Source organism: Nycticebus coucang, chromosome 6 (assembly GCF_027406575.1).
Source record: "Nycticebus coucang isolate mNycCou1 chromosome 6, mNycCou1.pri, whole genome shotgun sequence".
In the NCBI taxonomy this organism is placed as follows: Eukaryota; Metazoa; Chordata; class Mammalia; order Primates; family Lorisidae; genus Nycticebus; species Nycticebus coucang.
The window spans coordinates 86010696-86033464 of NC_069785.1; the positions used below are offsets into that span (position 1 = coordinate 86010696).

The 22769-nt window shown below is 36.8% G+C and overlaps 1 pseudogene; it reads right to left on the reverse strand.

Moving 5' to 3' along the window:
* LOC128588766 (uncharacterized) overlaps positions 1 to 22769 on the reverse strand; it is a 108788-nt pseudogene that overhangs the window by 57542 nt on the left and 28477 nt on the right.

Here is a 22769-nt window from a genome sequence, read left to right on the forward strand (position 1 = left end):
ATTTCCCACAGCACCATAATAGTAGGAGATTTTAGTACTCTTTTGGCAATGTTGGATAGATCCTCCAGTCAGAAAGTAAGGAAAGTAATTTTGGACTTAAACTTAGCCATTCAACAATTGGATTTAACAGACATCTAAAGAGGATTCCACCCTAAGAAAACTAAATACACATTCTTCTCATTAGCTATGCAACATCCTCCAAAATTTATAACATCTTAGGTCACATGTCTAAACTCAGCAAATTTAAAAGAATAGAAATTATTCCTTGCACCTTCTCGGACCATCATGGAATAAAAGTAGAACTGAGTAACAACAGGAATCTGCATACTCATACAAAAACATGGAAACTAAATAACCTTATGCTGAATCACAGCTGAGTCATAGATGGGATTAAGAAGAAAATTACCAAATTTTCGGGCAAAATGATAATGAAGGCACAAATGACCAGAACCTTCTGGAATACCGCAAAGGCCGTCCTAAGAGGGAAATTTAAAGCATTGCAAGCCTTCCTCAAGAGAACAAATGATAAGAAGTTAACAAACTAATCTCTAGCAACTGTAAAAGAACATTCCAATCCCAAACACAGCAGATGAAAAGAAATAAACAAAATTAGAGCAGAATTAAATGAAATGGAAAGCAAAAGGTTTATACAGCAGATCAATATATCAAAAAGTTGGTTTACTGAAAAGATCAATACAAAATCTCCCCAAAAAGACCACCATCAGATGGTTTCACATCAGAACTCTACCAAATCTTTAAAGATGAACTAGCACCTATATCACTAACCTTTTCCAAAATATAGAAAAACAAGAACACAAAACACAACACATTCCATGAATAAAACATCACTTTGATCCACAAACCAGGAACAGACACAACAAGAAAAGAAAATTATGGACCAATATCTCTAATGAATATTGACACAAAAATATTCATTAAGATACTAGCAAACAGGTTGGTGCCTGCGGCTCAAGGAGTAGGGTGCTAGCCCCATACATCAGAGGTGGCAGGTTCAAACCCAACCCCAGTGAACAACTGCAAAAAAAAAAAAAAAAAAATCCTAGCAAACAGAATGCAGTATCACATCAAACAAATTGTACACCATGATCAAGTGGATTTTATCCCAGGGTCTCAAGGCTGGATTAACATACATAAAACTATAAATATAATTCATGGCATGAACAAAATAAAAAACAAAGACCACATGATTCTCTTAATTGATGCTCTAAAAATCTTTTGACAATATCCAGCATCGTTTCATGATCAGAATACTTAAAAAACTGGTATAGAAGGGACATTTCTTAAATTGATACAGGCCATATATAGCAAACCCACATCCAATATTGTATTGAATGGAGGAAAATTGAAATCATTTCCACTCAGATCAGGAACCAGGCAAGGTTGCCCATTGTCTCCACTGCTTTTTAACGTTGTAATGGAAGTCTTAGACATCACAATCAGGTAAGAAGAGGCGATCAGGGTATCCATGTAGGGTCAGAGGAGATCAAACTATCACTCTTTGAAGATGATATGATTGTATTTCTGGAAAACCCCAGGGATTCAACTACAAAACTTTTAGAAGTAATCAAGAAATACAGCAACATCTTAGGTACAAAATCAATACTCACAAATCTGTAGCCATTATATATACCAACAATAGTCAAGCTGAAAAAACAGTCAAGGATTCTATTCCGTTCACAGAAGTGCCAAAGAAGATAAAATATTTGGAAGTTTACCTAGCAAAAGCCGTGAAAGATCTTTATAAAGAGAACTATGAAACTCTGAGAAAAGAAATAGCTGAAGATGTTAACAAATGGAAAAACATACCCTGCTCATGGTTGGGAAGAATCAACATTGTTAAAATGTCCATACTACCCAAAACAATATACAATTTTAATGGAATCCTTATTAAAGCACCACTGTCATACTTTAAAGACCTAAAAAAAAAAATAATACTTCATTTTACATGGAATCAGAAAAAAACTCAGATAACCGGATATTACTCGGAAATAAAAACAAATCAGAAGAATCATACTACCAAACCTCGTATTATACTATAAATTGATAATGATCCAAACAGCATGGTACTGGCACAAAAATATGCATGTAGATGTATGGAAAAGAATACAGAACCAAGAGATGAACCCAGCTACTTACCATTATTTGATCTTTGACAAGCCAATTAAAAACATTCAGTGGGAAAAAGATTCCCTATTTAACAAATGGTGCTGGGTGAACTGGCTGGCAACTTGTAGAAGACTGAACCTGGAACCACAGCTTTCACCATTAACAAATATACCAGATTACTGTATTAAAGATTTAAACTTCTTGATATATACCTAGTAGAGGAATTGTAGGATCAAATGTCAGGTCTATTTTTAAATCCCTAAGTGTTCTCCAAGTATCTTTCCAAAAGTAGTGCATTAGTTTGCATTCCCACCAGCAGTGCAAAAGTGTTCACTTTTCTAAACATCCATACCAACAGCTTTGGTTGTGGGATTTTGTGATGGAGGCTAATCTTACTGGAGTTAAATGATATCTCAAAGTGGTTTTGATGTGCATTTCTCTGATGATTAAGGATTATGAGCATTTTTTTCACATGTCTATAGGCCATGCGCCTGTCTTCTTCAGAGAAGTTTCCCTTCAAGTCCCTTGCCCACCCTGACATGGGATCACTTGTTCTTTTCCTGCTAATACATTTGAGTTCTCTGTGGATTCTGGTTATTAAACCTTTGTCAGAGACATAACCTGCACATATCTTTATCTTAAGATCAAAGATTTAAACCTTTGTCAGAGATGTAACGTGCACATATCTTTATCTTAAGATTAAAGAATTTAACTTAAGACATGAAACTATAAAAATACTAGAAGAAATTGCAGGGAAAACACTTGAAGAAATCAACCTGGGACAATATTTTATATGGAAGACACCCTAGGGCAATTGAAGCCACAACAAAAATACATTACTGAGACCTTATCATACTAAAAATCTTCTGCACAGCCAAGAACACAAGCAAACAGACAGCCCTCAGAATGGGAGCAAGTCTATCTTAGTTAATGGTGAAATGTATGACAGTGGTGCTTAATAAGGAAAAAAAATAAAAAATAAAATTGTATATTGCTTTGGGTGGTATGGACATTTTAACAATGTTGATTTTTCCCAGCCATGAGATTGGTATGTTTTTCCATTTGTTAACATCTTCAGCTATTTCTTTTCTCAGAGTTTCATAGTTCTCTTTATAAAAGATCTTTCACAGCCTTTGCTAGGTGAACTCCCAAATATTTTATCTTCTTTGGTACTACTGTGAACAAAATAGAGTCTTTGACTGTTTCTTCAACTTGACTATTGTTGGTATATATAAAGGCTACAGATTTGTGAGTATTGATTTTATAACCTGAGATGTTGCTGTATTCATTGATCACTTTTTTTTTTTCCAGTTTTTGGCTGGGACTGGGATTGAACCTGCCACCTCCAGCATATGGAGCCGGAGCCCTACTCTTTTGAGCCACGGGCACCGCCCCTCCTTGATCAATTCTAAGAATTTTGTAGTAGAGGCCCTGGGGTTTTCCAGATATACAATCATATCATTTGCAAAGAGTGAAAGTTTGATATACTCTGACCCTACATGGATACCCTTGATCGCCTATTCATGCCTGATCGTGATGGGTAAGACTTCCATTACAATATTAAAAAGTAGTGGAGACAATGGGGAACCTTGCCTGGTTCCTGATCTGAGTAGAAATAATTTCAATTTACCTCCATCCAATATAATATTGGCTGTGGATTTGCTATAGATGGCCTCTATCAGTTTAAGAAATGTCCCTTCTACACCAATTTTCTTACGTGTTCTAATCATGAAAGGATGCTGGACTATTATCAAAATATTTTTTCTGCTTCAACTGAGAGAAACATCAGGTCTTTGTTTTTTAATTTGTTTATCTGATGAATTATATTTATAGATTTATGTATAATGAACCCATGAGAGCCTTGGATAAAACCCACTTGGTCGTGGTGTATAATTTGTTTGATGTGTTGCTGGATTAACTTTTTAGGATCTTGTTGAATATTTTTGCATCAAGATTCATTAGTTACATTGGTCTATAATTTTCTTTTCTTGTTTTGTCTTTTCCTAGTTTGAGTATCATGGTGATGTTTGCTTCATAGAATGTGTTGGGTAGTACTCCTTGTTTTTCTATTTTGGAAAAGGTTAAGTAATATAGGTACTGATTCCTCTTTAAAGGTTTGGTAGAATTCTGTTGTGAAGCCATCTGGTCCAGGGCTTTTCTTTTTACGGAGATTTTGTATAGTTTATGCTATTTCAGAACTTGATATAGATCTGTTCAACAGTTCCACTTCATTCTGGCTACATCTAGGAAGGTGGCATGCTTCCAAGCATTGGCCTATTTCCTTTAAAATTTCATATTTCTGAAAAAAGAGTTTCTTGTCATATTCATTAAGGCATTTTTTGAATTTCTGAGGAGTCTGTTGTTATTTCATCTTTACCATTTCTGATTGATCAAATTAGAGATTTTAGTCGTTTTTCATGGTTAGGTTAGCCAAAGATTTATCTATTTTATTGACCTTATCAAAAAACTAACTTTTTGATTTATTTTGATCCTACAATTCTTCTACTAGGTATATATCCTGAAGACAAAAATCACGTTATAACAAACATAATTGTACCAGAATGTTTATTGCAGCCCAATTCATAATTGCTAATTCATGGAAGAAGCCCAAGTGTCCATCGAACCATGAATGGATTAATAAATTGTATATACACCATAGAATATCATGCAGCTGTAAAAAAGAAGGAGACTTTACCACTTTCATGTTTACATGGATGGATCTAGAACATATTCTTCTTATCAAAGTATCTCAAGAATACAAGAAAAAGTATCCAATGTACTCAGCACTACTGTGAAATCAATTTATACCTTTCATATGAAAGCTATAACCCAATTATATCCCAAGAACAAGGGAAAAGGGGAGATTAAGGGTAGGGAAGGGGGAGGATGGGAGGAGGGAGGGTAATTGGTGGGACTACAACTATGGTGCATCTTACAAGGGTACATGTTAAATTTGCTAAGTGTAGAATATAAATGTCTTAACATAATAAATAAGAAAATGTCATGAAGGCTATGTGAACCAGTTTGATGGAATTATTTCAAACTGTATATAAAAATAGCACATTGTACCCCATGATTGCACTAATGTACACAGCTATGATTTAATTAAAAATATTTAAACTTAAGATATGAACCTATAAAATACTAGAAGAAAGTACAGGGAAAATATTTGAGGAAATCAATCTGGGAAATAATTTTATGAGGAGGACCCCAAGGGCAATTGAAGCAACACCAAAATACATTAGTGGGATCTGATCAAACTAAAAAGCTTCTGCACAGCCAAGGACACAGTACATAAAGCAAACAGACATCCTTCAGAATGAGAGAAGATATTTGTAGGTTATGTCTCCCACAAAAGTTTAACAACCAGAATCCACAGAGAAATTAAACTTATTAGCACAAAAAAAACAAGTGATCCCATCTCAGGGTGGGCAAGAGACTTGAAGAGAAACTTCTCTGAAGAAGTCAGGTGCACAGCCTACAGACACATGAAAAAATGCTCATAATCCTTAATCATCAGATAAATGCAAATCAAAACCACTTTAAGATATCATCTAACTCCAGGAAGATTAGCCCACATCCATTCATGAGATACTTTGCTAAGAAGAATATTTTCCAGCTCTATCCATGTAAACATGAAAGAGTTAAAGTCTCCATCTTTCTTTAAGGCTGCATAAAATTCCATGGTTTACAGATACCACAATTTATTGATCCATTCGTGGCTTGATGGTCACTTGGGCTTCTTCCACGTCTGAGCAATTATGAATTGGGCTGCAATAAACATTCTGGTACAAATATCTTTGCTATAATGTGATTTTTATTACTATTAAATCATAGCTGTGTACATTAGTGATTTTTGGTCTTCTGGATATAAGAAAAAGTATCCAATGTACTCAGCCCTACTATGAAACTAATTACAGCACAAGAATATGGGGAAAGGGACAAAGGACAGGAGGGAAGAGGGGAGGATAGTTGGAAGGAGGGTAAATGGTGGGACCACATCTATGGTGCATCTTAGAAGGGTACAGGTGAAGCTTACTAAATGCAGAATATAAATGTATGAACACAATAACTAAGAAAATGCCATGAAGGCTATGTTAACCAGTTCAATGAAAATATTTCAAATTGCGTATAAAACAAGCACATTGTACCCCATGATTGCATTAAGGTACACAGCTATGATTTAATTAAAAAAAAAAAAAAAGAGAGAGAGAGAGATTAGCCCACATCACAAAATCCCAAAACCAGAGATGTTGGCATGGATGTCGGGAAAAGGGAACACTTCTGCAATGCTGGTGGGAATGCAAACTAATATGTTCCTTTTGGAAAGATATTTGGAGATCACGTGGAAATCTAAAAATAGACCTGCATTGTATCCTTTAATTTATCTATTAGGTATATATCCAGAGGACCAACAATCACATAATAATGAAGATAATTGCACCAAAATGTTTATTGGAACCCAATTCATAATTGATAAGTCATGGAAGAAGCCCAAGTGCCCATTGATTCATGAATGGATTAAGAAATTGTGGTGTATATACAACATGGAATATTATACAGCCTTAAAAAAGATGGGGACTTTGCCTCTTTCATATTTTCATTGATGGAGCGGAAACATTTTCTTCTTAGCAAAGTATCTAAAGAATAAAAGAAAAAGTATCCAATGTACTCAGCCCTACCATGAAATTAATTTATAAGCACCCACACATCCATATGAAAGCTATAACCCAACTATAGCCCAAGGTGAAGGGGAAAAAGAAGAGGGAAGGAAGGGGTAGGGGGAGGATGGGCGGAGGAAGGGTAATTGGAGGGACCATACCTACAGTGCATTTTATAAGAGTACATGTTAAATCTACTAAGAGTAGAATATAAATATCTTAACACAATAACTAAGATAATGTGGTGAAGGCTTTTTTAACCAGTTTGATGAAAACATTTCAAATTGTATATAAAACCAGCACATTGTACCCCAAAATTGCATTAATATACACAGCTATGATTTAATAAAAAAAAAAAGAAGAAGAAAAAAAGAAAATATCCACTGGACACTTGATAAACATGGCATCCCAAACATTATGATGTTTATCAATACTCTCAATTAATTTGAGTTTCTTAAATTTTCCTCTAAAGAGGCACAGGCTAGCTGACTGTACACAAAAGCTCGGATCAGATATATCTTGCATTCCAAAATCCCATCTTACCTTAAATGACAAAAGTAGACTGAGGGTGAAGGGATGAACATCTATAATTCAGGCAAATGGAAATCAGAAAAAAATCAGGGGTTGCAATTTTATTTGCAGATACAAATAGGCTTTAAACCAACAAAGGTAAGGAAAGTTAAGGATGGACACTTCATATTTGGGAAAAGAAACACTCCATATGAAGATATTTCAATTATTAATATTCATGCACCCTACCAGAATGCCTCTCTATTTATAAAGGAAAACACTAACAGACACTGAACAATTGGATATCATCCTGAACTATAACAGTGGAGATTTTAACTAACATTTGGCTATGTTGGATAGATCCTCCAAGAAGGAGGATCTTTCCAAGAAGAATGTAAACAAAGAAATAATAGATTTAAACTTGGTCCTATAACAAATGGACTAAACAGACAGCTACAGATAATTTCATTATAATAAAACCAAACACACATTCTTCTCATCATCCCATGCAACATCCTCCAAAATTGATCACATCTTAGGTCACAAATCTAACTTTAGCAAATTTAAGAATATAAATTATTCCTTGTATTTTCTCGGACCATCTGGAATAAAAGTTGAACTCAACAACAGCAGGAATCTTCATACTGGAACAAAGTCAAGGAAACTAAATAACCTTATGCTGAATGATAGCTGTGTCAAAGATGAGATTAAGAAGAAAATTACCAAATTTTTGGAACAAAATGACAATGAAGACATAAATTATCAAAACTGTTGGATTCTTCTAAAGCAGTCCTACAAAGGAAATTTATAGCATTGCAAGCCTTCCCCAAGAGACTGGAAAGAGAGGAAGTCAACAACTTAGTGGGTCATCTCAAGCAACTGGAAAAGGAAGAACATCCCTTCCCCAAATCAAGCAGAAGAAAATAAATAACCAAAATTAGAGCAGAATTCAATGATATTGAAAACAAAAGAATCACTCAGAAGATCAACGAACAAAAAGCTGGGTTTTTGAAAAGATTAACAAAATTGAGAAAACTTTGACTAACCAAACCAGAAACAGAAAAGTAAAATCCCTAATATCATCAATCAGTAATGATAAAAAAGAAATAACAAAAGGCACCTCAGAAAATGCAAAAAATCCTTAATGATTACTGCAGAATACTCTATTCTCAGAAATGGGAAAATCTGGGGGGAAATAGCAATGTCTGGAAGCACACCACCTTCCTAGACATAGCTGAAAGAATTGAAAGTGTTGAACAGACCTATATCAAGCAATGAAATACCATCAACTATATGAAATCTCCAGAAAAGTAAAGTCCAGAAAGAGGAGGCTTCACATCATAATTCTACCAAACCTTTAAAGAGGAACCAGTATCTATATTACATAACCATCTTCAAAACAGAAAAAGAAGGAATACTTCCCAATACATTTGAGGAAGCAAACATCACCTTGATCCCAAACCAGGAAAAGACCCAACAAAGAATTAAAGTTATAGACCAGTATCATTAATGACTATTGATGCAAAAATATTCAATAAGATCCTAGCAAAAACAATTCAACAACACATCAAAAAAATTATACACTATGACTAAGTTGGTTTTATCCCAGGGTCACAAGGCTGGTTCAACATGACTAACTCTATAAACGTAATATATCACATAAACAAAATAAAAAACAAAGACCATATGTTTCTCTCCACTGATGCAAAAAAGCTTTTGATAACATCCAGGATCCTTTCATGATCAGAACACTTAAGGAAATAGGCTGAAACGGGTCATATCTAAACTGATAGAGGCTCACTACAGTAAACCCACAGCCAATATCATATGGAATGGAAGAAAATTGAAAAAAATTCCACTCAGATCTGGAACTAGACAATGATGCTCATAGCCTCTACTGCTATTGAACAAAGTAACGGAAGTATTATCCATTGCAATCAAGCAAAAGAAGGAGATTAAGGGTATTCCAATTTGGTCAGAGGAGACAAACTCTCACTCTTTGCAGATGATATAATCTTCTACCTGGAAAAACCCAGGGACTCAACTGTAAAACTCTTATAAGTGATAAAAAAAAATACAGCAACATCTAGGAATACAAAATCAATACTTACAAATCTGTAGCTTTTACATATACCAACAATAGTCAAGCTGAACAAATAGTCAAGGACTATATTCTTTTTACAGTAGTACCAAAGAAGATGAAGTATTTGGGAATTTACCTCAAAAAGGACATGAAAGATCTCTATAAAGAGAACTATGAAACTCTGAGAAAAGTAAAAAGCTGAAGATGTTAACAAATGGAAAATCATACCCCATGCTTATGGCTGGGAACAATCTTCATTGTTAAAATGTCCATATTACCCAAAGCAATATACAAATTTAATGCAATCCCTAAAGCACCTCTATCATACTTTAAACAACTGGAAAAACTAGTACTTTGTTTATATGGAATCAGAAAAAAACATTGAATAGCCAAGACATTACTGTGAAATAAACACAGAACAATAGCAATCAACCTACCAGACTTCAGCCTATACTAGAAATCTATATTGATCAAAACAGCATGGTAAAAATGCCAAGGTAAATGTATGGAACGGAGTAGAGAACCAAGAGATTAACCTGGACACTTACCATCATTCAATCTTTGATAAGCATATCAAAAACATAAATTGGGGGAAAGATTCCCTATTCAACAAATGGTGCTAGGTGAACTGGATGGCAACTTGTAGAACACTGAAACTGGACCCTCATCTTTCACCATTAACAAAAATTGATTCTCATTGGATAAACAGTTTAAACATAAGACATAAAACTATAAAAAATATTTTAGAGGGGACAAGGGAAATACTTGTCCCCTGAAAAAATTGGCCTGGAAGAATGTGTTATGAGGAGGACCCCAGCCCCTAAACAATTGAAGCAAAACCAAAAATGTACTACAGGGATCTGATCAAACCCTGTAAAAAGAACAAAGTAAAGCCAGCACACGGTCCTCAGGATGGGAGAAGATTTTTCCAGGTTATGTTTCCAACCAAGGTTTGATAACTAGAATAAACAGAAAACCCAATTAATTCGCAAGGAAAGAACAAGTGATCTCATTTCATTTTGGGCAAGAGAATTGAACAGAAGCTTCTCTGAAGAAAATAGGTGCATGGCCTACAGACTCATGAAAAACTGCTCATCATCTTTAATCATCAGAGAAATACAAATCAAAACCACTTTGAGACATCATCCAACTCCAGGAAGAGTAGCCCACATCAGAAAGTCACAAAACTACAGATTTTGGTGTGGATGTGGAGAGAAGGGAACATTTCTGCACTGCTGGTGGGAATGCAGGCCAATATGTCCCTTTTAGAAAGAGGTTTGGCGAACACTCAGGAAACTAAAAGTAGACCTACTATTTGATCCTGCTATGCCTCTGCTAGGAATAAGTCCAGATGACCAGTCATCATTTTACAAAACATATTTGCACCAGAATGTTTATTACAGCCCAATTCATGATTGCCCAGTCATGAAAGAAGCCCAAGTACCCATAGACGCCCTAAACAGAGTAACAAATTGTGGTATATGTATATCATGGAATATTATGCAGCCATCAAAAAGATGGAGACTTTGCCCCTTTTTGTTCACATAATGAGCTGGAACATATTTTTCTTAGTAACATATCTCAAGAATGGAAGAAAAACTGTCCAATGTACTCAGTACTATTGTGAAATGAATATATAATCCCCCACACTTTTATACAAATGATAAATCATAACTATAGCCCAGAATGAAAGAGGGAAGAGAGGGGGAGAGTAGGAGCAGGGGGAGGCCATGTGAATGGAAGGTAAATGGTGGGACATCACCTATGGTGCATATCACAAGGGTACATGTCAAATCTATTAAGAGTAGAGTATAAATGTCTTAACACAACAAATAATTCAGTAAGGTGAACCCTATGTTAACCAGTTTGATGTAAGCATTCCAAATTGTGTCTGAAATCAGCACATTGTACCCCATAAAAGCAGTAATGTAGTTACGATTCAATAAAAAATTTACGATATAAAAATAAGAACTTCAGAAAAAAAAATCTTAGTGTCCCTTCATTTTGACAATAACTTCTGACTTCCTTGCTTGTTTTCGTGTCTGTATTATCTTCACATTTCTCCTCACCTGTGTCAAATGCATGCCGAGTGTCTGTGTGCATTGTTAGCATTTTTACAGTACACTTTTTCTTTAATTTAAATAAACTTTAGAAGGTGAGTGAAGATTATACTTCAGGAACACAAAGTAGGCATGAGATGGAAAATATTTTTGTTACTGAGGCATTTTGTTGAGAAAATGCCTCAAACACTAAAGAGTGGAAAATCCAGGTGCATCTTTCCCCTCACAGTCTGGTATACTATGTTACATTAGATGGTGCTTTTTCTGAACTTTGCTCCATCCTTACACTAACTCTACTACAGGACAAGCAGGAATTTTGTATCATTCACAGATTTAACCAGAACTCTGTTTCAACTCATTTCTCAGGTGTTTTTATTTACTTCCCCATTCCTCTTTGCCTTGTTTGATGCCCAGTTGCTCATACTTTTGAACACAAGGAAGTTCTGAAAGTACAGATACATTTCATCAGTCCTCATTCATTCCTAATCAGGAGTCATGTTTCCATATGCAAACATGCTCTATTAACATGGTTATTTCCATTCTGTTTTTAAAAACTGATAACTGAAAACTGGAAAATTTTACATTATCACAAGATAAAATCAATAGCAATCAGAAAGAAAAGCCAATTCTCAAATGTGAATTCAAATGATATAGCAGAATATGACAGTGCTATTTTTCTGACACGGACTATCCGCTTAAGCCTATGTCTAAGATATTCTAATGTCCTCTTAGGACAGTGAGTAAAGGAACCTTGATACCATTTAATAATTTCATACAGCTATGTGAGTTACAACTTGCTGCTGTACACAATCACATCAATGTCCCTTTCTGCAAGGTCGGATTTCCTTCATAGGCACAGTCTAATGACCTCATTCCCTCTCTCAGCACACAGGCCGAACCGAGTTAGAGGCCACAAGGTGGAAGAACCACTCTACCTGGCACAAATGACTGGCAGTATAAAACTACACTACAGTTTGGGACATTAGGAATGGTGACTCTTTGAACATGAGTCCAACTCGGTGGCCATCATGATGAAATTGCTTGTAATTTCTCTTGCATAGAAATATGATTATGTACTTGGCATGACCTTATCATGTAAGGTTATAAAACTAAAGAAGCAGGAAAACACCAGAAATTCTCTGCCTCGAATCCAAGGACAAAGATTAGCTATAAGTCACTCTTCACTTTAGGAAGGTTTAAGCTTTATAACTAGTTAAAAAACTTCCTCAACTTAATATTAGCTTACAACATATGAATTATAAAATGCTATTCCATAGGAAATGTCCCTGGGACTATGCCACATTATTCATGTAAAAAAGCAGTATTAAACCAGGAACATAAGTGTCAATTTGTTTATACCTGTGGCTGGTCATTTTCAACTCCTTCAGGCTCTTCTTCCTCTTCTTCTGACGTAACAAAGTTGTATACTGTAAATTTCATAAATTTATTTAAATGAGCTGATTAGAATGATGTGATAAAAGGTATCAGCTTTATAAAAGTGGATAGAAAGTTACATTTATGTTGATTTTATAAATTGAGAGTTTAGATGAAGTTAAGTCTTTAGCAGACTATATACTTGTTTTAAAAATACTCCTAAATAATCTAATAATGAGTTGCTTGGAATGATGGTAAAAGCTATTACCTTTATAAAAATGGATAGAAAGCTAAATTTCTTTTTATTTTATAAATTAAATTTCTACATGAAGTCTTTGGCAGACTATATACTTCCTTAAAAAGTACTCCTAGTTAATCTAATAATGAGTTTCTTAGAATGATGTGGTAAAAGCTATCTGCTTTATAAAAATGGATAGAAAGCTAAATTTCTTTTTATTTTATAGATTGTTTAGATGAAGTTAAGTCTTTAGCAGACTATATACTTCTTTAAAAAATATTCCTAATTATCTAACACTTAAAAAACCACTCAGAAAACTACTAGGCATCAGTGTGTAGAAGGCTCACAAAGATCACAGATTCACGCAGAAATTCATCCACCCAACATACATGACATAGCCATCATAAACAAAGAAAAATTTTTCAATCCAGAAAAACATATCAAGTATCCCTGTGTACGCCTGTCTCCTTCTTAATAAACCCTGGGAAGCATTGCATATGTTATTCTGTAAGTTGCTGTTACTTTTCATACCATAATCAGTGTATGCCCTGTGACTTACGTGTGAAATGCTTTCCCTCTAATAGGCTGACAATCTTCATTCAATTTTTAATTTTCTTTTCTCTTCTTTTATTCTTCTTTTTCAATCTTCTCTCTTCTTTCATTCTTTCCTTCTTTATTTTTGGACACAGATTGCTATGTGAAGACTCTGTTAATTACAGCTCTTTCCCTGGTCAAACAGGAATCTACTCTCTCACTGAATCTACTCTCATCCTCAGCACTTAAGGATTTCTCTTTTGCACCTTCCCCACCTGAACTGTAAGTTATTTATTTCCATTTCTATTCCCCAGATCCAAAGGCTGTAGGATACAATATTCCACAGCATTGTTGGGCACATAGTTTTTATCTATTGTACTTGATAATTATACTGTGATTAAAGGAAAATGAATAAGATGCATCAAGATTGGCTTTTCTAGAGGTCATGTCTGAACTGACAAGTACAGGGTGAGATGAGCAAGGTGAAAAGATGGAGAGGCCAGGAGAAAGGGAGAGCAGGACAGGAAGCAGCAGGAGGAAAGAGAAGCCTGAAAGAGGATGTGCATTTGTCCAAAAAAGAGGAATTGGCTCAGAGGGCACTCCCAGAGGTATTTCAGTAATGCTAGTGAAAAGTCAGGCACACAGGGTATGGGCTAAAATGGAGAGTTGAGAAAAAGTCAGACTGTGAAAGCCCCATGTGAGACCTAAGGTACTACAATATTACCAATTCAAGGACCGCTTAATCATCCTAACGGCCCTGGAGAGGGACCACAGTGAATACTGTAGGGAAGATAAATTCCAGGGACACATGAATAAACAGAAGATGACTTACAGGCCATATTGCAAAATAAATGCACTTCTGAAATATATGAATGGTTCCAGAAATGATTCACAAAGTGTCAGCCCCAAGTGTAATGTAGATTTTTATGGAATAAATAAAAGAATCTAGGTTTTGCATTATAATTTTTTCCATTTTAATGCTTAGTATAGTAAGTTTTAATATTTACAACCTACTGTATACAAAAGATCCTATGGATCCCCAATCACATTTACATTTTTAATCTGCATTCAGTGTTCAGTTCAGTGTGGTACACATATGTTGGAATGGCACAGAGAGCTTAAACTAAACAAGGATACTAGTGTCATTCTCAGCAGATCCAAAAAAATGTAATATTGAGCAAATGAAGAAGTTTCTGAATGTTATATACAATGAATACCATTTGTGTGCAATTTTATGACCCAGAAACTAATTCTCAGCAATATTTATCACCAGACTCATACATTGTCAAAACTTTGAAAGTCCTTGGAAATAATGTACAGACAATTCCAGGTGTTCATTATTTCTGTGTAATATTCCGTAAATAGTACGGAAGGACTATTTTGTACTATTAACCTTTCAGGATCACGGTTTTAAGACTGTGTCTACCAAATATTCATAATGGAAAGTAACTAAGAAAATGCCAGGAAAGCTATGTTAACTAGTGTGACGAAAATGTGTCAAACGGTCTATGAACCAAGTGTATGGTGCCCCATGATCATACTAATGTACACAGATATGATTTAACAAAAAAAATAAAAAAAAGAAAATTCATTTAAAAAAGTTTCCCACTTTGTTTGTAGACTCGCAACTTTCTCTTACAATTCTGCCAGACTTGCTTTATATATTTCACCAAAATAAATATGTACTACCAAAAAAAAGTCTCTCAATAAATGAAAAATTAAAAACTAAAAAAAAAATTCATAAAGGAGTGATTAATTATTTTACTAATAAGGATACCCTCTCACACAAATATATTCTACTAATTGGATCATCTGACTTCCTTTGTTATCATCAGTGTAAAATCAGTAAGATGGAATAATTAAAGTTAAACATGACTGAGATGTTAACATGAAGTGCTCCTCTACGTAAAGATTTGAATTCCAAGAAGCACTTGGAAAGTTGTGGAGTCACCAAATTCACCTCTGTCATTTCCCTAACAAGGACAGGGATGCCAAATCAGAGAACAATGGGAGGCAGAATGACAACAACAACAACAAAAGAAAATTACCTGTTGCAGCTGGTTTAACTTTAATCCTTTGTACTCCTTTTTTTGGAGTAGGAGGTTTTATGTCAGCATCGCGCCCAGTGAGCTTTGAAACAAATTGTATCATAAGTAAACCACAATTTCACACAATGTACAGAAAATAATTCCCTCACATGAAGGGAATTAGGAAACAACTACTTTATAGAAAAAAAAAAACAAAAACAATAATAACATTTGCAAAAAAAAGCCAGCCATCTTTGTTCAAAGTAACCTGATCTGATTAACTAGTATCAATGCAACATACATCTCAGATGCCTGATCCTTCTGGAGAAGAGAAATGCCTCCCTGTGTTCTGCCCCAATCCAGCACTTCCTCCTCCTTCCAGTAATCTCTGGAGCTGCAGTAATCCAATCTTCTCTGTGTGTGCAAATTTCCTGAATGAATATTGTTACCTGATACTGAGGTTGTGTCTTAACATGCACTGGAAAACAAAGAGAACATAGAAATCAGTGTAAATGACAGTGTAAATGTAAATATGACAAAGCCAAACATACAGTGGAGGAGAGTTCCTATTGAGCTGAACCCCCAAGCTGGGCTTAGAAAATAAATACTTTAGGTTTCGGGCTGCTTTTTCTCTCTTTTATTGGTGGATTGATTGATTTATGGGCAGACAGGAGCATAACAGACAAAAACTGAAGACAACAGGAATACAAGTTTAATATAATATACAGTTAAAACTTCAAAAGTGAGATTATGTTTCAAATGAAAATCACTCATATAGAAAAGTGCACATACAGAAGAGTGAAGAGTGGTCTTTATTTGAAGGAGCAAATCATGACCCAGAGAGCATAAAAGGCAAGGCCGATGGCAGAAGCTTACAGCATGCCTTTACTACAACCCAAAACATCATTTGTACAATAGGCTGCAATTAACTGCCAAGTTCTTCAGTTTGTGGACGTCATTTAGGAAGAAACACAGCTATGATGACAGTTCAGATGAGGGCATAGTCCATTTCTCATTAGAGAAAGGGTTCAATCGATCTGCATGGCTAGACCCTTGCAGAATAGCAGTTTTAAAAATTTGATCTTCTCCATACCCACAAGAGACGCAAGTATACCAATATTTCTTAGGTCCTCTTACTTTTGTGCTGTTAATTTTCTTTCTCAATTCATATAAGAGGTATGTGAGAAATTACATATACTGAGCTATCTATGGTGAACTATTTATCAAAAAGGAAACACTGAATGGCCATATAATTATTAGATCTTGGGTGGCTCCTGTGACTCAAAGGAGTAGGGCACTGGCCCCATATGCCAGAGGTGGCAGATTCAAACCAAGCCCTGGCCCTACAAACCACAAAAAAAAAAAAAAAAAAAAAAGTTAAAATGTTTTTAAAAAAGAATTACTAGATGTTAATGAATTTTTATATTCAAAAATCACTAGAATATTCATTGAACATGACATTAAATTTCATAAGAGGCAAAAATAAGCTTTTAGGCTTTTTTTAAATTTTCAGAATATTTGGGGATACATATTTTGCTTGCATACTTTACTTTTATACAGATTGAATCAAATGCTAAGTGTACTGTTTCTAAAATTAGTGTTCTTGAAGATCTCACATTAAGGGAATTAGGAAACAACTACTTTATAGAAAAAAAAAATAACATTTGCAAAAAAAGCCAGCCATCTTTGTTCAAAGTAACCTGATCTGATTAACTAGTATCAATGCAACATATATCTCAGATGCCTGATCCTTCTGGAGAAAAGAAATGCCTCCCTGTGTTCTGCCCCAATCCAGCACTTCCTCCTCCTTCCAGTAATCTCTGGAGCTGCAGTAATCCAATCTTCTCTGTGTGTGCAAATTTCCTGAAGCCACCTGAACTGAGTTCTGTCATGTTTGCTCATCACTAACTGAGAAATTACCTCGCTAAACTTCTTCCCTCTATGCCCACTCACAAGCCCTCTTCCTTTGCCAAAAAAAAAAAAAATCTTGCAATCTGCCATCTGCATTCTTTTGATAGATTATTTCCACCACCTCTTTCCTCTTTATTTAGCAAAACATCATATATCTAGTGTTTCAATTTCTCTATCATTCAGTGTTATCCTCCAGCTAGAAAAATGCTCAGAAATAAGAACAAAATAATGCTTTCCCTTGATTCTAGGTTGGAAGTGCTCTTCAATGGCGCCTCCTACACATTTCTCTACAGAGAACTCTATGCCCTAGTTATTCAGGGCGTTCTGAGGACCAACAGTACTGGAAACAAATGAGAATGCATTACGACTGTAGAATCACAAACCTGCTCAATCACGATGTGCATCTTTAACATGGTCCCCATTGATTTCTTAATGTTTGAGAATATCTGGTCTTTAAAGAGTATTAGTCCACATTTCTTTACCTAAAAATAGCCCTTGGAATACAGCCACCAGTTTCTCCCAGTCACATATTCCACACTGAAATGGCATTTAAAATCACCATATTTCTAATGGAATGTTACTGGGCTACAGCTTTCCTGACCTCTCCACGAATAACCCCATTGTCTTCTATCCACTTCCATAAAATTGAACCATATGCTATGAAGAAACATCACTTTATATGACATGAAATTGCTTACACGTAACAGCTCCACACTCCAACAAACAGCTCTGCATGAACAGGGGCCTCAGCCCTTAATGGCTTCCAAACAGTGAGAAACACAGGGAGAACAAGGATTTTGGTGCTACTTGTCTCACTCATTTTGGCACTGGAAGATCTTCATCTTTACTACATTCTTCCCACCTAACACTTTAATCTACCTTTTACTTAAGAAGTATTTTATTGTACCACCCTGACATTACATCCATCTGCTCCTTTTCTCTCCATGTACTCTCTGTACTGTCTGCTTTCCCAGTTCTTCATCCCCTTTTGTAAAGCTGTCCTCTTCCTGATTTCTTGTCTTTGCTCAGCTCTCGCACTATACTGAGATGGGACTAAAGATTCAGTTCCTTAAGTGATACTCTCGATTTCATCATCTGTTGCTGACACCGGAGAAGAAATACAATTTATCACTGTTTTGCTTCATCTTTTCTTTTTTCTACCATACATATCTAAAAGCCAAGATGGTTTTTGGTGCTCACGTTCTTCAATAAACATTATTTCACATGACATTTCCCGTAAGTTGTAGTGCTTACCCTTTACTTGTTTGGGTACTGTCTTGTATCCATTTGAATTGCCAGTCCAAGAAGAACCACTAAGATCCTCCTTGGTAAGATTCTCTGATAAATTCTGTTAAAATTAACATCAACATTGAGTTTAAAGTACTTTATAATTAAAATCAGTGGTATCAACATTTCCTAATCATTTTTGTCAAAAATATTTGAATTATCTACTCTAAGATCAAAGTTTTTTAACCTTTAAAGAAAGAAGAATGTCTTGAAAACCAAAGCATTGCAGCTATACATATGCTCTTGAGATGAACCTTACCTTCCACTTGTGTATGGCTATTGATTCTGTAAATTGAGCATAGGCAGCCAAAGGAAACATATTCAAAGACAAAACATTAACTCATGTTATATAGCAACAAGGAACTTACTTCACCTTCCATAACATTACTTTGCATTCTCCACCAAACACAGATCAACATTGTGAAAAATATAATACATGGGATATCATACTTCTGGCATTACATCCTTAAAATATTTCTCACTCTAGAAATATGTCAGTGGTAACACTAGATACTGGCATAATGGGCAACTTGGGAGTACATCATGTCGAGTATGAGCTCAAAAATGTCAATGCTGCTTCATTTAGCTAAACAAGGCCTTGAAGACATCAAAATGTTTTGTGATAAAATATTTACTGATAGGAAAAATTGTTGAAGAAAAAGATATCCTCTGATAAGAACAACTTGCCTTATGTTTATGTTTAAGTAAAAGCAAGTAAACAGGACATACACTGTGCAACTCCTTCCCAATTAGGAAACAACTTCAAGAAAGTATGGAAAGCCTTAATAAAGAGTGAAGGATGGAGGCGGAGCATGATGGCAGATGGGACGGACGTGTAGCCGACCTCTCCCAAGTCATCAGGTGAGAGGAAGAGTGGTCTGGACCTTTCCCACAAGTGGATTATTGGTGTGGACGGACAGCTGGAGACACTCAGCGAATTGGCAGACTGCTGTATATGAGGGGTAATTTAAAACCACAGACTGTTGTAGAGATTTTTCCCTGCTTGGCCATGCTGGCTGGCAGGCCCCTCCCTTACGGGGGACAGCAGCTTCCAATTACTGGCAAAACACAACTTACGAAAATGTACTCCTGAGGATGGCACCCGAAAGGAGAGCCACTCAAAACCACAGAGAGCTCGGCAACCCAATGGAAAATTGAAGGGAAGGGATACCGCCTGGGAAACAGACATTTTGAACTATCCAAAATGTCAGACGCCTTCCCCCAGAACAACAGGAGTGATTAAATAGACCAGAGCATCCCTGGTGGGGAATGTTGGAGGGGGCTGGCAGTTCAGGCTGCATGGCAAACTGGCAGGTGGCTGGACTGAAAAGTTCCAATTCAAAAGGGAGACTCTGAACCACAAAACTGAGAATAAGGTCCCCGAGCGCTCCAGCCACGGGACCTGTCAGCAGCCACGGGAGCCACCAGCAGCCAACACCCTTCCCCACAGCCGACTGCAGTCGCCAGTTTGTAGAAGAACATCGGAGCAGAGTGGAAAGATTTGTGAAGCATGGACTGCTGCAACGAGTTGGGAGGTCGGACAGGAGTGCCATCTGGAACAGAGCAGCTGAGGTTGCGCAATTCTTAGGTGACAAACTTTGACCAAAACTCCAAAATGGCGATCAGCCAGGTAGGGTGCTTAGGTGGTAACAGTATAAACTGTGAATCAGGTATAAGCCTGGAAACTACTCACAGCGCCTCCTGGTGTCCAGAAAATATACTGCATTATAAATATATTCCTCTGAAAATTGATCCCTACATCATACATACAGATGTATATTTCTACATATGTACAAGAATAATATTTTTTGTGATTGGTGCCTTTTTTTCTTTTTCTCTTTTTTTTTGTTCTGTTTTTTTTCTCACCATTTTCTTGGTGAGGAAACTATTATTATTTTTTATGATTTTTATAGACATTTTTATTTACTTTTTTTCTAATTTTAATTTCTCCTTTCTTATTTCTTTAACTTTTTTATGAACACGACTTTTTTCCTTTTTTTTCAATTATTTTACATTTATCACTATTTTTATTGTAGTTGTTTTTTGTTGCTGTTGTCGTGGGTGTTGTCTGTATGTCTATCTCTGTCTGTGCATCTACGGGCTCGTGTGTCTGGTAGCCTTTGTATATGTTTATGTGATCATTTGGTCTCAATGAGTTTCGTGTTATGACCTGCAATTCTGAGCTCCCAGCACTTCCCTCCACTCTCACTCTGAGGTCTGGAGGCCTGTCCCCCAGGAGTCCAGAGTCTTGTGTGATTTCTCGAGGGGTATGGACAGGACCTGGACTGCAGCTGGTCAGAGCTGATTCTGTGGCATGGGAGTGAGGAGACGATGGTCAGCTGAGAGGGAATCACGCCGCAGCGGCAGTGCCCCGAGGCACAGAGCAGCAGTCATCTTTAGCAACAAAAAGGCAAACCCTCAGATTTCCCAAAGCAACTCCCCCTGTCTCCCTGGGCAACCAAAGGAGGCCAGGCATCTTCTCAGATGGCAACCACCACGGAACAGATTTGGGACTGAAACACAGGCCCCATGAGTAAAGGGTTTGCCTGAGGCGGTACTGGCCTGGGTGGAACACGAGGACTAGAAAAAGCGTGTGCAGAACAAGGAAACTCCCAGAGTGGGCTGACCAAGAGGACCACTCTACTGAGCATAAGACGCACCCGGCCCTCAGGGGATCATCAGCCTATAGACAAAGGAGGACAGGAGGCTAGAGCTGACAGCTGAACATGCTGCAAATAAAAACCTGCAGGAGTAAAGACAGGGCCTGAGGCACAGGTTCTGGGAATTCAAATCAGCCCCTCCTCTGCAGAGGAATTTAGCTGGGACAGAAACAAACTCCAACAAGGTTGTTCTGTTAGGCCAGTAACATTAATCTAGGGCGCAGCTGGAACAAAGTGAACACCCCCCAGCCTCCATCAACCACCTGAGTTTGACAGGTCTCACCACCCCCTAATGGATAGAGGCAGCGAGCAGTAGCCTGGCTGAGCAGACACAGACTTCCTTGTGATGTAGGTAGGTGCAAACCTCTGGAGTATCTGCTCACTGGAGACAACTGACTGGGTCACAGCCCTGCGGGGCTAGCAGTGACTGGGTGTGACAGAACTTCAAGATGGGGAAGAAGGTATCAAACTTCCCAGACTAATCTGTTTGCTGGGTGGGTCCTCCAGAATTCACGGAGCACCAGAGCAAGTCATATTTGAGTTGTCACCAGACCCCTGCGTTCCAGTTACCAGAGACCTTTTAAACTCTCCCACCTGAGGCAGGTGCTAACTGACACAATTGATTTGGACCTTTTGAACTGAGCCAATTGCCTGAGGACTATTCAAATGGTGCCCTGGGTGTGTGGTTGTAAGAAAGTTTGATTTTCTTTTCCAATTCTTGCCTGTGGGGGGCGGGGTGACTTAATTGCTGGTAATACTCCACAGCTGATACTTCAACCAAGAGTAACTGTTTCACTAGGGGTGAACAGAGACCAGCTGAAAACAAGACAGAACCACTTAGCCCCACCACATCAAATAGATCCCCAACATCTCAGGCTGTAGCACTGCACGGGTCCTCGACAAGGCTCCAGAGGAAAAATCAAATGGTGTAAAGTAATCATGGGGCACAATTGGCGGAAAAATTCTGGTAACATGAATAACCAGAATAGATCAACAACTCCCAAAGGACAGATATGGCAGATGTAGCTGAAGATCCCATTGATAAACAGCTGGCTGAGATGTCAGAAATCAAATTCAGAATTTGGATTGCAAACAAGATTAATTGAATGGAGGAAAATCTGGAATTAGAAATCCGAAGAGCAATTCAAAAGTCAGAATTAGAAATTTGAGGAGAAATTAAAACATTGTCTCAAGAATTTAATGAATTTAAAGACAAAACCACCAAAGATTTCCATGCACTGAAGCAAGCATTTGCAGCCCTCAAAGATCTGAAAAATACAGTAGAATCCCTCAGTAA